The 14,298-nt window shown below is 34.5% G+C and overlaps 1 long non-coding RNA gene across 2 annotated transcripts in view; it reads left to right on the top strand.

Annotated features, from left to right (window-relative positions):
* The window catches only part of LOC136834353 (uncharacterized), a 21,131-nt gene extending 7,733 nt beyond the window's left edge, over positions 1-13,398 (top strand). For both annotated transcript variants that reach the window (XR_010851755.1, XR_010851754.1), the window contains exons 2-5: positions 473-596; positions 870-1,023; positions 2,255-2,378; positions 3,217-13,398. This is a non-coding gene — a long non-coding RNA (uncharacterized lncRNA). The remainder of the gene's footprint in view (positions 1-472; positions 597-869; positions 1,024-2,254; positions 2,379-3,216) is intronic.
* Positions 13,399-14,298: the final 900 nt, after the last annotated feature.

The raw sequence follows: 14,298 nt of genomic DNA, 5'->3' as shown, positions 1-14,298 counted from the left end.
GGGTGAATTCTCACATGGTGCAAGGATGTGTATCTGTACTAAGTATCAAAGATGTCCACGATAAGGAAAGAAAAATAGGAAAAGGAGTTTAAAGTTGCTGAACGGTGGACACCAAAGTTAAAAAGTGTTGGTAAAATTATAATGAACATATCTGATTATGTTAATTGGAGTAGTTTTGATACATATACGTGTATCCTTTCATTCAGGTTCAGTGAGGTACACTTGGGCAAAGCCAATCTACGCAGGGGGATCCAGTTGGCATGCATCGTTAAAGCAGCCACCTCTGTGCAAGGAAAATCACTGGCAATGATCAGTATTTTTAATTTGGCATTGCTTGCCACAATCTTCGTATCACGTTTTGAATACTGAAAATCACTGTATGAAATATTTTACCATATGGTTAATGACCCAGTTGTTATTTCTTAACTTTGGAGTGTTATACTCAAAGGAAGTAATATATTGATCTTTTCAGACTGCATAGTTGTCACTGGTTTGGTTTTTTACACCTGTTACGTAAAATGCATCAAAGTGTGGCTGAAAAATTATATGAATTACAAGAGAGTACATTGTAGCTACAGTTTTCATCCTTGTTGTAGGTAACCCTCAGAAACTAAAGTAAGGTAATCAAGGAATTTGATCATGTAGTTGTAGTAACTGAAAATACTGTATATCCACCTTATAGTGGGTCGTGTTTAAATGACAGCTTTGTAAATTTAGATAGTTAATGCTACGCTACATTTGTCATTTACGTACTGTAGTAGGTTTGATGTTAAGACGTAGGTATTGACTCATTGCACTGGAACAAACTTTAGAATATTTAAGCGAATCATCATCATACCCTTTTCACTAATAAGGAAATAATATTGCAGAACCAGAATGACTGTGGATTCACCAACACCTTTCCTGCAGCGAGATCCAGTGAACTAGTCATCCCCTACAGACCCTAGCCATTAGGAGTCAACCGTCCAATGATGACCTCAGGGATGCTGAAACAAGTCTGTCATATTTTTCACCTTTTGCAAAGTAAGTATAATCTTATTTTCAATTTCTTTTGGTTAGATGTGTTTTCCACGTACTGTATTTGCAAAGATATCTTAAAGATTCCCAAGGCATATCTGTGGAGATTTTTTGATTCGTTCAATATCCTCAACACTTTTAATGAACTAAATACTTTAACTTCATTAGTGTGATTTGAATTCTCTTTAGAAGTAACAAAAGCTTATGTTCTATTAGCATATTACATGGAAGAAAGATAATCAGTGTAAGAGGAAAAACTACTTATTACCCATAATGAAATTGAAATTCCTTTTTCTTATTCTTGGAGAGAGACTTCAGTAGGAAAGCTCATATTTCATACATAAAAAGCAAAAGTAAAAATCACTCTGTGGAAATATTAATCATATATCTTGGGGTGGCGACAAGTCAACCTAAATGTAATTTTTTAAGGCAGTGGTTTTGTTAGTAACAGATTATGAAAGTCTGATGTATAGGTCTGCTTCAAAGTAAGCCTGAAAGACTAAATCCAATTCACAGTGAGCGGGTAAACATGGACTGGCGATGCACAAAATCTAAACTTACCTGTCTGTTGTGTGTACATAAAAAAAAAAAACTGCGTGTGCATCCAGAACTTGATTATGAAATGGTTTTATAAGATCCTTCAGGCACATTTTGTAGCTCATAAAGCACCCCCAAGGAATTTGTTCTTGAATGAATGTGGAAATGGGAGGAAGCTTAAGAAATTGAACAGTCAGTGGGAGGAGACCAAAAAGAGTAGGTAGGCAAATTAAGCATTGCCCCTAATAGGACAGAACATCTTGAGTATTGTACAATTTCATTTCAGCTTTTCCAGATTTTGTTGGAGGTGATAACAAGGTACTTATTTTCTTTTTTATAATGCTCCTTTTCCTCTTAGGTAGGTTGGCCTCAGATATTGGTAACTTGCATATTTTTAGCAAGTCTTGATAGAATGATAATTTATTTGCAATGAAGAGCCTCCGTCAATTTGTAGTTAAATTTTCCATTAAAGACTAAAGTACTATTTTTTTTTTTTTTTTTTTTTTTTTTTTTACATTTCTGGTCTCCATAATAAAGTTCTAGACTTCAAGAGTAGCAAACCCCATCTGCCCCACTTAGTAAGACCTGTTACGGGATGCTATAGGCCAGTTTGTAGCTAATTATGTCCTTACTCTGATACCTTTTCACCAAACTACCTCAATTTTCCATGATTTAATTCATTCCTTTTTCATTCCTTTAGGTTATTCACAGCCTGCGAGTTCCTGACGAATTTTGAGGAGGATCATCCAAAGAAGTTGAGTAAGACTTCAACAAGGATAAAGTTGGAAAAAAAATGCACTTCTTTGTGGAAACATATGATTTGGGTAAGATAGAAATGGTGGTTTAGACGGAGCTGAAACTACAAATTTAGATGTTGGTTTTACAGAAACTCAAAATGATGGAATTTAAAGTTTTTGACCCAGGCATAGGACGGAATATAGATAGTGAGATTAAAAATGAAACTGAAGCTTCTGGAGTATGAATGCCATTAGCGCTCAGAATATTCCTAAGAAGTAGATTTTTTTGATAGAGTGGCTTTAATTCAAAAGTAAAATGAGCTCTGGAGGTAGTTCCTGTATTGTGAAATTTTTAAGTTATGTAAGACTAGTTTGATTTTCTCTGCCACTAACTGGTGATTATGGGTCAGTACTATTGTATAATATGAAATAGTTTGTTTTTTGACAAGGATAATTACTGGGAGAAATTTGGTTAAGGTGGAAAATGGCACTTTTCTGAAAATGATTGAGGCAACAAAAGGACTACTTGGTGCTGAAAAATCTGACTAGACTACAAGAAAATAGCCAGGTCCATACAAAACTCTTTACAGTATTGTAATTTGCTAATTGAAACTTACATTAAAACATTTCCATCTCGCTTTTTAGTGAAATTTGCATTGCAATCTAATTTTCAGTTACTGTAGCCGTGACTAAATAAAATTTAATTTCACTAAAATATACTTTATAAAAGGCTGCAGTCATTTAAAACTTGCATTAAAAGCACCCTGTCCCATCTGTGCTCATTTTAGTAAAGGGGCCTAGCCGCCAAGGCATAGGATTATCGCAGGCTCGCAGCCTGTTTGTAACTGATCTTTTATCTTAATACAATGTAAGCCAAAAGACCTCATTGTAACATGATGTCATTAACTTCTTCCTCTTCTCTCAGGAAAGTGTCTACAGCATAAATGGGATACGTTTGAATGGGCTGCAGTGTCATCTTGAAATTCCAGTTATCTGCTAAGAAAGAACGTTATCTATGGTTTTATTTACCAAATTTATACGTGTGACAAGAGATTTTGTAGAAAAAATGGTTCCAGAAGCACAAATGTTGGAAAGTCACATTTTGGTAGAGAGGGATTACAATTCCAACTCCTTTGGCAGTTAAAACTAAGATAGGGTTAAATTTATTATCTTGTGCAACAATTCCTGTTAACCAGGAATATTTATAATAGTTATTTCACTGATTTAGGATATATATGAACCTGTTAGTGGTTCATTATCTCAGGATATATATTTTTAACATTCATATCTCCTCAGTTTATTATTAGCCATCCTGTAGCCCAGTATTATTCAGGTTTGACTTACTCATATCTTGAATCATATCAGTTGAGTATTACGTATCATTGAAAAACTACGTAGAGATCAGTATGTTTAAGGATATATAGTTTTCCTGCTAAGATTTCATATCATTTAATATCAGCTGTCAGTTTGTCCATTATATTTCAGGATACATTCTTTATTTTCCACTTGAATTTCTGTATCAGCTAAGTCGCTTTCTGGCTGAGGATATAGTATATAATTTTTATCAGTTACACAATAGCTATGTGGCACATCAGGAAAATAGTCTTGACTATGTAAGGTTCATAAGTTTAACGTGTCAAGTATGTTAGTACTTTTCAGGATAAATAGATTTATTTCTCACCAGTTTGAAATTGGCCAGCAGGTAGCTCAAAATATATGGAGATGCAAAGGTTTTTAGATGTAAATCTCTTGTCAGTTTAATGTCAGCTATGTAGTGGTTTAGTGTGTTACTGGATACGTAGTTTTGTTTTTACATGAAGCTAGTATCAGTTTGACGTCAGTTACAAGTAGCTGAATGTATCTCGATGCGTAGATAATTTAATTTTCAGGATATTTTTTTCCTTTCCATAACAAATTTAAGATCTGCTGTCAAAAAGCTAAGGTTGTTCCAGGATAGGTACAAGTTTTTTTTTTTTTTATTTAAACATCTTAGAAATTAATACAACTGTTTCAGGATACATGGTGTTCGCTTGAATTTCTTGTCAATGTTAGCCGTTATCAAGTAGCATAGTACATTTCATGACACACATTAGTTTTATATAAGCTATCAGGTAGCTCAAGATGTTTTAGGTTGCATAACGTTAACAGCAGATTTCTTATTAGGGTAATATCAGGTAATAGGTAGTCATGGCAACATTTTGACTTTTATATCAAGAAGTCACGTACGTTTGAGGATAGTTTGTTTTTCATTACCTCAGTTTACTATTGCTTCTCAGGTAATTGACTATTTTAGAATAAATGTTCACTTACAACTCTTACTGTTGATGTGCAGTATCCATACGAGATTAATAGTAGATTGTTCTGATTATATTTTCAGTCATTTTCCTCCAGTTTATGTTTGGTCATTAGCAAAAGGCTCCTAAGTTAGAATAGGTTTTATTAATTTTATGGAATATCTTCTTGGTATTCAGTATAGGCAGGATTAGTTGTGTGGAGTAAAACCTGTAAGGTATTAACCATTTATGGAACAGGTAGTATTTTCAGCAAAAGTACGAATTAATCATGATGTTTTTGCTTAGCAAGCCTTCACAAATTGTTAAACTAGCTTAGTAGACTTGAAGCCAAGCTTTACATATAACCCGTGCACTCTTAATCCATGGTTTGTTTCAGTTGTTTATATGAAAATCCCTTTTGAACTAAATTCTTAATAGCTTCTAGATGTTGCTTCATTGTGATATTACGTAAGCATTAGTACTATTACCATAAGACTTGAATTACCTACAGGCTTTATTTAATACAGGAGGGATATCACAGCCGAAAGTTTTTCATGTTTGCATTCTAGATAGAAGGTATTTGAGAATTTAGTTTATTAGTTTTGTCTCAGTTTTTTTAAGTGATTAAACATACTCTTTTAAATTTGTATGAAGTTTGCCATGAAAATAATGTATGTTTCTTAACAAACTTGAGTTAGTTATTTCTGTAAGTAATGTTGAGCACCTTATCAAGGGCATTATTATTTCATGGCATCTCTGCCTATTTCAAGACACTGTTGGCATGCAAAGGTTCCAAATTGAAAGTGTTACTTTTAAGGAGAGTTTGCTGTTGTTCACAATAGTACTGTAGATAAATTATTTAATATGTAAAGTAAAATTCAAAATGTTACTTTAAGGGTTTAGAGTTTGACACTACTGGCAGTGGCATTTTATGTGAATGCGTGAATTAGAACTAAAACTGAGAGAGTTACTTTGAGGATAATTTGGTTTTTACGAAATTATAGTTTAAAGTAAACTGAAATTCAAGATAATGCTTTAAAGGGAGTCAGGTGTTGTTAACAAAGGTTGTTAGTTATATGAATAAGTAAACTCGAAAGTGAATTTTAAAGGGCAGTTTGACAAGGATATTTTTTGGCTTATAATTAGATATGCCATCTCAGTTATGAGCAGGGTTTATTTGTAATAATGTCACATTGGAAGGTAGACTTTCTGGAAGAATTAAAATCATCTTGAGAATTGGCTAAAATGCTTCACAACATAGCTAAGTATTTTCCAAACCTTTGTTGTAACAGGGAAAATAATTTTACTGTGGACTTCATAGTTACTAGGATAGTTGCTATTTAATTAACTACTATTTTATTTTGAGAGACAAGTTGATAACACGTATCTCATTCCTTGTAGGGTTCCCCTTGTCAGGTTTTCCATGAAAGGTGTAAATTAAAGTCAGGTTAGGTTACAGAAGCTGAACAGCAAAGTTGGATAGGAAGTAAGGGGAGGTATTTGATATTCAGGGATTTTTATGCAGAAACCTGCCTTATGAATAGTTACCAGAAATTGAATCTTATGGAAGAGTTCCATCTCAGCTTAGGAGCAAATTGTTTCTGACGATGTATGTACAATTATTTTATTTTAAGATGTCTCTTAGATGCTTGTGGCTTTGTTAATATACGTTGTTTGATGTTCATTATTTCTGAGTTACAGGTTTTGTAAACTTGAGAATTCCAAAAGTAACAGTGTCTTGAAATGTGGAAATTTTTTTTTAGATTAGATTATAAGGTTTTTTTTACATGTTTCAATAATTTCCCATTGAATTTCAGTAGGTTGATCAAATCGAGATTCTGTACTGATAACATTGAAAATGTAATTATAAAGTTTGAATACTGTAATGCAATGGGAAAATTATTGTAATACCAAATTGTGCATTGATTTTATTGTACAAGGACTTCTGTATTTCAACTTTATGCTCAGTTATCAACTAGTCTTACCTTTCATGTAGCTAGAAAGGTTATTAATGCCATAGTTATTTCTTAGCACAAAAGAAAACAAGAAAATATCAATATCCATTGTCTCCTTACTTACGGTACACTGTGTGGACATTGCAAATTAGGTCTGATAAACTGAATTTGGGAACTGATAGCTACACATATTTTCCCATTTGGCCAGTGTTAGAGAACTCTGAGGCACCATATTTTTTGCTATGTAGCTATATATACAGTAAATCATTATATTTTACTAAAGGGACATAAATAACCTAGACATTGTTCCCAATTCTTCCTCCCAACCTTCAGTTCTCACTAGACTTCCTTTATGTCAATTTGAAATCTCACACTACTCATAGAGGGCATTTCAAACTTGAGCAACTTTTCAGATTTACAGCACAACCAGGAGCTACAGAATGGCATGATTTTTGCACTGAAGAAGCAATTCTAATCTCTTGAATACTTGCAAACAGAAATCCTGTATATTTTATACTGTAATAAAATCCACATGCTTTGTTGATGAAGTCATGCACATTGCTTTAAAGAGGCTCTCTCTCTCTCTCTCTCTCTCTCTCTCTCTCTCTCTCTCTCTCTCTCTCTCTCTCTCTCTCTCTCTCTCTCTCTCTCTCTCAGCTTCATTTCCCATTGGACACTTTTTCAAGCTGTTTGTACACCTCACGTGTTTCGAAGCATCATTCTCTATTAGAGGGTTTTGGACACATGAGACACTGCTGAATGGACCCCCCCCATGCAAACTACATATCCTCAAGGTGCTTGTGCCATTACTTCCAGGCACAGGGATTAAGTGCCTCACTCTTAATATCTTCCCACTTACTACTCAGAACACACACTCTTTAGACACTGATAGGTGTTCAGTTGTCCCAAGACTATTGATATTTAAGTCTTAAATTGTTAGCCTCACGGGGTACACTGTAGGCATAACTAAAGGCCCTTTGCAGCGTCCCTTCACCCCCCTAGCTGCAACCACTTTCATTCCTTTTACTGTACCTCCGTTCATATTATCTTTTCTGTCTTCTTGCTAACAATCCTCGCCTATAATTATTTCATTGTGCAACTGCGAGTTTTTTCTCCTGTTACACCTTTGTAACCTTTTACTCTCAATTTCCCTTCCAGCTCTAAATGATCTCATAAGTTCCAGCGTTTGGCCTTTGGCCTAAACTCTGTATATTAAATTGCTAGGTTATGAAATGGATGTACATCTTGTGAGTGTAAAGGTATTGGTCACTTAGTTCTTAAGTGTTTTTTTTTTTTTTGCTGAAAATTTTGAGTTATTTCGTTTTCTGTAATGTGACTAAGTTACTAGTTTCCATCTGAAATTAATATCTGAGAAGGGAGGCTTGCTGTTTTTAGTACCGAGAACAAAGTAAGAGCTAGAGCAGTGTCTGTAAACATTGATCTGTAAACTTGAGCAATTGTAAAGATAAATATGAATTTTTATTCATTATTAAAGAACATAAGTTGAAGTACAGAAGTTCTCATATATACACTGTATACATAGAAATTTGGAAAGATTGTAGACAGAAATGGAAATGATTCAAATAAAGGACTCCTTGGGGTGAGCATTGCAGTGCCCTGGAGCAGGGAGCGCCCTCAGCGGAGGTACATGAAGTCAGTTACCAGCTTTGAACCTACTCAAAAGGCTTTTTTTTCCTAAGCTGACAGCTGATTGTCGAGACGGGAATGGTATTATATACTTCCCTTGTGTTTTTCCAGATGTATTCCAATTTTCTGAAGAATGTTAGGCCCTTTCAGATGTCATTGTCAGTTATGTACAGGAAGTCCAAAGTATGGCAGGGTTATTACTGAGACAAACCTTGGCTTGTGTTCAACTCTGATGGTTGTATTTGTACTTACAATCAAATGCCTGCTTGTCATGGTGTCTTATGATCTGGTGTAGTAAGTGTAGATTTTTGCTACCAGAATTTTGTTTCAAATGATGTATAATAGCCAAAAAAATCCCAAGTTCATTTTGTCTATGTCAGAAAATCTATGATTTTCAGACATTGTAAAATAATGTCTTCGATTTTCTGAGATTTCGTGCAGGATATTCTCCCACGTCTTGTTACAGAATTTGTCTTGTATATTCTCTCAGTAAACGAGAAACAATTTAGCAAAAGAAGCGTGGTTATGAAGTACGTATTTTCGAGTGTGTTAACCATGTATAATTAGCTAGTAGCTGTCAGAATTCTTTTCTTAGAGCTGAGTATGAAGTTATATGTAAACATTTGTGGACAGGGTTATTTAATCTGTCTTCAGAGTTATTTGTATATAAGATTGCTCTATTTTTAGTATGGATATTTGACTGAAGTTATTTTATATGGGTAAATGCAACTACTCTATATGCATGACTTAAGTTCTCCGATTATTTTCTAAAAAGATTTTGCATTTTAGGGAACTTTCTATTCTGAATTGTCACATTTTACTTAGTGTTTGGGATCTGTTGTTTAAAATTTTCAGGCAAGGTTTATGTAAATTTGGTTACTTAATATGGAAATTGATAGCTTGTAGAGCATCATTTACTAAGGTCAGAGTGCTTATTTTTTGGGGCAGAATTTGGCATTTTAGCTGATGTAGGTTTTATTGATTATCTCGTGTTGGTTTTTAACAGTGGTTTACATGACCCTGTTTCACAAGATGTTTTTAAGTACTGAATATAATATATATCCCTCCAGACATAGAAATATAAAGTAAGACTATCTGAACTTTAAGAAAATTAAAAACTGTTTTTAAAAGATTAAGGGAGAGGGAAAAGTTATCCTTTGGGTCAGTCAAGTGTATGGCAATACTTTTAATTATATTTCAGACACATACCATTTTTCCAAAAGGGTACCAGCTTGGGGCTTAAATACCTTCTCGTCTTTAAAGTGACATTTCATTCGTGTATTTGAAATAAAGGAGGGATAAATACCACGATGGGCAATTTAGTGTGTGTGATAGAAACCTTACAAGTTCATCACTTTGTAAGTAATTGGACAAAAATGGGCGTGTGTTAATCTTGAAGGAATTTGGATGGAAGTTTTTGGGCTAAAATGGACAAAAATAAAGGTATTTTTAAACATTGTTTTATATTGGCTTTGGTATATTGAGAGGGTTTCTATACTATCACCAAGTACCTTAGCAAAAGGCTTGTTGGGATTTTGAGGCTGTGTGAAGTCACCCAGAATTGACAATGTAAAAGATGAATTTCATAGTAATTGTTTTCCCTGTCATTTAGTGGGATGAGGAAACTGCCCACATTTTAAGGTTACCTTTCTAATGGAAGGCTTAATATGGTAAGATTTAGATGAATCAGATGCTCTGGAGAAGGTAGCTGCCATTTCTTTACAGAAGTAACAGAAACCTTTATCGTCAATTTTTGGACTTATTCTCTGAAGGTTGCAGACCATGAAAGTGTTGTATTGTGTTACCGGGATTTGTGTAGAATTGGGAGGGATGTCCCTGATACGAGTTGCTCAAGTAATGTTAGTGCTATTTTTGGACGTTTTGTTGATGGAAGAATGTGTGGTGCCAGGTATGATTTTATTATTCTGAGGATATTTAGATGTAAAAATGGTATGGCTTTCCCACTGCTCCAAATTGTTCTTAGCAGGCATTACTGCTTGAGAAGTCAATAGTGTCAACTGATTTTATATTTAAATGCCTGATTTTGGGTGACTCGATTTAAGACACTGGTCATGATGTACGGTAGATTAGAAACTGTCCTGGATTTTACAGTGATGGACTGTTTATATCTCTAGATGTAAATGGATATGTGTAGAGGTTTTCCAGCTTTTAATCATCTGGAATCTTATTATAAAAGTCAAAATGTACTACATTTGCATATTAATGTCATTCTAGTAGTCTACTGAAGATAGGTAGTTTGAGATGAGAGTTTTTAATGATGGTGTCCTGCGTTTTAATCAAGTCTTTGCACACATTAGTCTGGAATTCGAAGTTTAGTTCATGATAGTGATTAAAGTTTCGGAATGTGATAAAGATTGAAGTTTGATGTATATAGAGTAATTCTGAGAATAAGCTTGGTAAATGTTAAAGAGTTGTGCTTAATGTTTTCTTAGTTTACGATGGTAAACTTTGTTCACTGGAAAGCTTTATAATGTCTAGTTTGTGATATTTAATTTAGTCTGAATATGGGATTTATAACAGCTCATGATGGTCTAAGGGAAAGTTTGGTTTATAACAGCGGCACATGGATCACAGACGAAATTAGATGGTAATGATGGTGTCAGCCATTAGTGTTCGTGTGTGACAGTCTGGTATTCTGTATTTCTTTGCTGATATTCGAATGTTGTGGTGACTTTATTGTCTTGCTGGTGCACGATGATAGAATCAGGATTCTTCTTTAATAGTATCATCTAAGTGCCCCACCATATAAAGTTTACACCACAGATATGTTTGCTGGTGTTTGAAACAAGTCCAGGATTCAGAAAAAATGGTGTAATATCACTTTGGACTCATCGAGCCTTTGTTCTTGCGAGATCTGGTTGAGAAAGTCTCATATTTTGTGATAGTTTTGTTTTAAGAAAGTCTGTTAATCAGTGGTACAGCACTTTCACATTTCGGGATATGAGTTAGTTTTGTACACTTTGAGGTTTTTGGAAGTTTATTTTGAGGTTTTGTATTCAGAAAGTATGTTGTGAAAGTTTTGCGTTCAGGAAGTTTATTGTGACAGTTTTACATTCAGGAAGTTTTTTGTGACACTTTTGCATTCAGGAAGTTTGTTATGACACTTTTGCTTCAGGAGGTTTGTTGTAACACTTTCCATTCAGGAAGTTTGTTGTGACAGTTTTGCATTCAGGAAGTTTGTTGTGACAGTTTTGCATTCAGGAAGTTTGTTGTGACAGTTTTGCATTCAGGAAGTTTGTTGTGACAGTTTTGCATTCAGGAAGTTTGTTGTGACAGTTTTGCATTCAGGAAGCTTGTTGTAACACTTTTGCCTTTAGGAAGTTTGCTGACACTTTTACATTTAGAAAGTAGAAAGTTTATTGTTTGTTCATTTTATTTGGAAAAGGTCTTTTAGATATTGTAACTTAGTCTGAGAAAGTCTGGGCCTTCTTGGTACTTTAGAAAGTGTGCTTTTTAAATGTTTGCATTTGTGAATGTGTTGGTTTGCCTTAAAGTAATGATGAAAGACTGTGATATATTTTCATTTACGATGTATAAAGTGATGCTTTTACCTTCATGTAATTTGTGTGTAGTTTGTTTTCCTTAGGGGTCTGTTAAATCACATTCAGTGGTTTTACCTTCAGGAATTTGTTAAATTTGGTACTTTGGTTTTCAAGATGTCTGAGTGTGTAAATCTCTTCCCAAAAGCGTTTAAGATAGGAGTTGTTTTTCCAGAAGTATGTTAATTTGCCAGGAATCTGTTAGCTTGTGATGTTCTGCTAGAAGCCTTTGAGTTACTATTCTGCTAGAAACACTTGGCTTGTTTTTTGCTTTGGAAGCTTTGATAGACTTTGTTTTTTGAGGTAGAAGGTCTTTGATCATAACTTTTTTTTTGGTTAAAGACTGTAATTTTGTGTGCGTTATGCCTAAGTAGTTTGACTGAAGTCTTCTGGTTAAGGAGAATTTATGTTTAGAATATCTGTCAGTCTGGGATGCATGAATTACTGACTTAAAAATATCACAAATCTCTTTTGTTTTATGCTCAGGTAGTCTGCAGTTCAAGAGTTTTTGGGAGTAAAAAGAGAGAGAGAGAGAGAGAGAGAGAGAGAGAGAGAGAGAGAGAGAGAGATTGTGTGTGTGTGTGTGTGTGTGAGTTCTGTGTAAAAAGCATCTCAGTTCGGAAGACTTTATTATCCAAGTCTTGCCCAAAAAGTATATCTTTGGGAGAGGTTTTTTTTTCACATGAAAAACGTTGAGATTTTTTAGAAGTTTTTAACCAAAAGATTGTTTGGAAGAGGTTTTTGCCCGGAAAGTGCGTTAGTTGAAGGGGGCGGGTCGTCCATTTTTTTATTTTTTTCTTAGAGAGTGAGTTTGGTGGATTTTTTTTTTTGCTTAAAAAGTAGCCAGTTAGTTTGGTGGATTTTTTTTTTTTTTGGTCTAAAAAGTGTCAGTTTAGTAGATTTTGCCTCGAAAGTGTGTTAGTTTGGGTGAGGATTATGTGAAGAAAGTCCGTTGATTCAGAGGAGCTTTTGGTTTTGCCAGGAAATTATTAGCTGGGACTTTTAGTTATACAGTGTCTGTTGTTTATCAAGTTTTCTACCCAGAAAGTGTCAATTTACTACTACTATTTTTTGAGAGTCATTTTTTCAGTGATTTATTTCTTTAGCAAGGAAGGTTTTGTATTGGCCTACAGTGTGCTTTAGTTTGGGAAAAGTTTTAGCACAGAGGGTAGAGTTTGCCTTAAAAGTTTGCCAGTTAGGGAGAACTGAATTTGCCTAGATTTTAGAAAATATCCTAACTTCAAAACACTCGAAGGAATGTCCCAATCAGGTGCTGGATACTCTAATTATTGCCAATGGGTTGAATTTTGTAAGATTTATCACACACGACCTAAACTGGCCTGGTGGTCCACGTGTACGGTGAAGGTTGACGTTAGTCCGACCTCCTGTTCTGCTGGGGGAGGAAGAACGGGGCAGGAGGACATTAGCTTTGCACGTCTCTGACCATTTACCTGACTCAATCACTTACATTGAATGGTGTCATTTGGCCTATAAGACGAAGTGGTGGTTTGTTTTGGGAAGCGGGGTGCCTCAAGGCGCACTTATTCCACCGAAGGCGTTTAGGTAACTTGTCTGCTTTTGGGGAGACTGTATGTGTCTTGATGTAATTAATTGTTTTTGTTGTAACAAGTACTGGAGGATGACTTGTAATTTAAAATAAAATAATTAAATATCTTTGGTTTGGTTTACCTGTAGTTTTCTGGTTCAGTCGGGCATCAGAGAATAGAAATAAGTATTCAATACTTTGCAAATATATCTTTTAGAAAGAAAAAAAAAAAGTTGAGCTTTGTAACTTTCAAAAGTTGTGAATTAAATATGACAAAATTACGGTGCATGTAATATGAGACCAGGCCAAAAAATGTAAAGTACAAAAATACCAGGCTGTTATAAAGCGGTTATTTTGCAACATTATTACAAGTAATCGGTAAGTAATCAGTCAGTTACTTCACATTTTGTGAGTTCTGTGAAATTTAAATCTTGGTGATTTCTCCGATTTAAAAAAAAAGGGGGGCCCCCTGTTAATCTTGGAACTAGGTGCTCTGTAAGTTAGAATCAAATGCATTGTATAGTCAAGTTTGCGAAGTTGGCCATGCTTAGGTATTTGAAGGAACAAAATCTGATAAAACTATCGTGACAATTACTAATTTTAATTTAAAACTAAATGGGATTATTTTGAAAGGTAATCAAAGAAACTTAAGTCATTCTTATAGCGTATTTCTACATCGGATTGGGTATCACAGCAGTGTATTTCCTGATGTAATTTGGAATATTGCCGTCAAATTTGACATCAATAGCCAATGCTTGTGGTAAATATAAAGTCTCAGTGTTTGTAACACCGTTATAAACGCAACAAAGCTCCAATTCTGCCTCTAGTATTGGCATTTTGATACCAAATTTGATGTCAAAATGGTAGATGATGCCAGGGAACATGCTATGTGAGGCTCCTAAAATAGTTTTGGTCAACTAATCAGTAAGAATAAAGTAAATATTTAACAAATGACTCTGGAAATAATATTTACAAGTAAATTATCCTCTGTCTCTAAGTCAAGAATTCGGTAAGGTACTAAGTCAA

The sequence above is a fragment of the Macrobrachium rosenbergii genome, chromosome 53 (genome assembly GCF_040412425.1).
Source record: "Macrobrachium rosenbergii isolate ZJJX-2024 chromosome 53, ASM4041242v1, whole genome shotgun sequence".
Classification (NCBI taxonomy): Eukaryota; Metazoa; Arthropoda; class Malacostraca; order Decapoda; family Palaemonidae; genus Macrobrachium; species Macrobrachium rosenbergii.
Note: the sequence above shows the minus strand (reverse complement) of the source record. Positions and strands in the feature narration are given on the sequence as shown.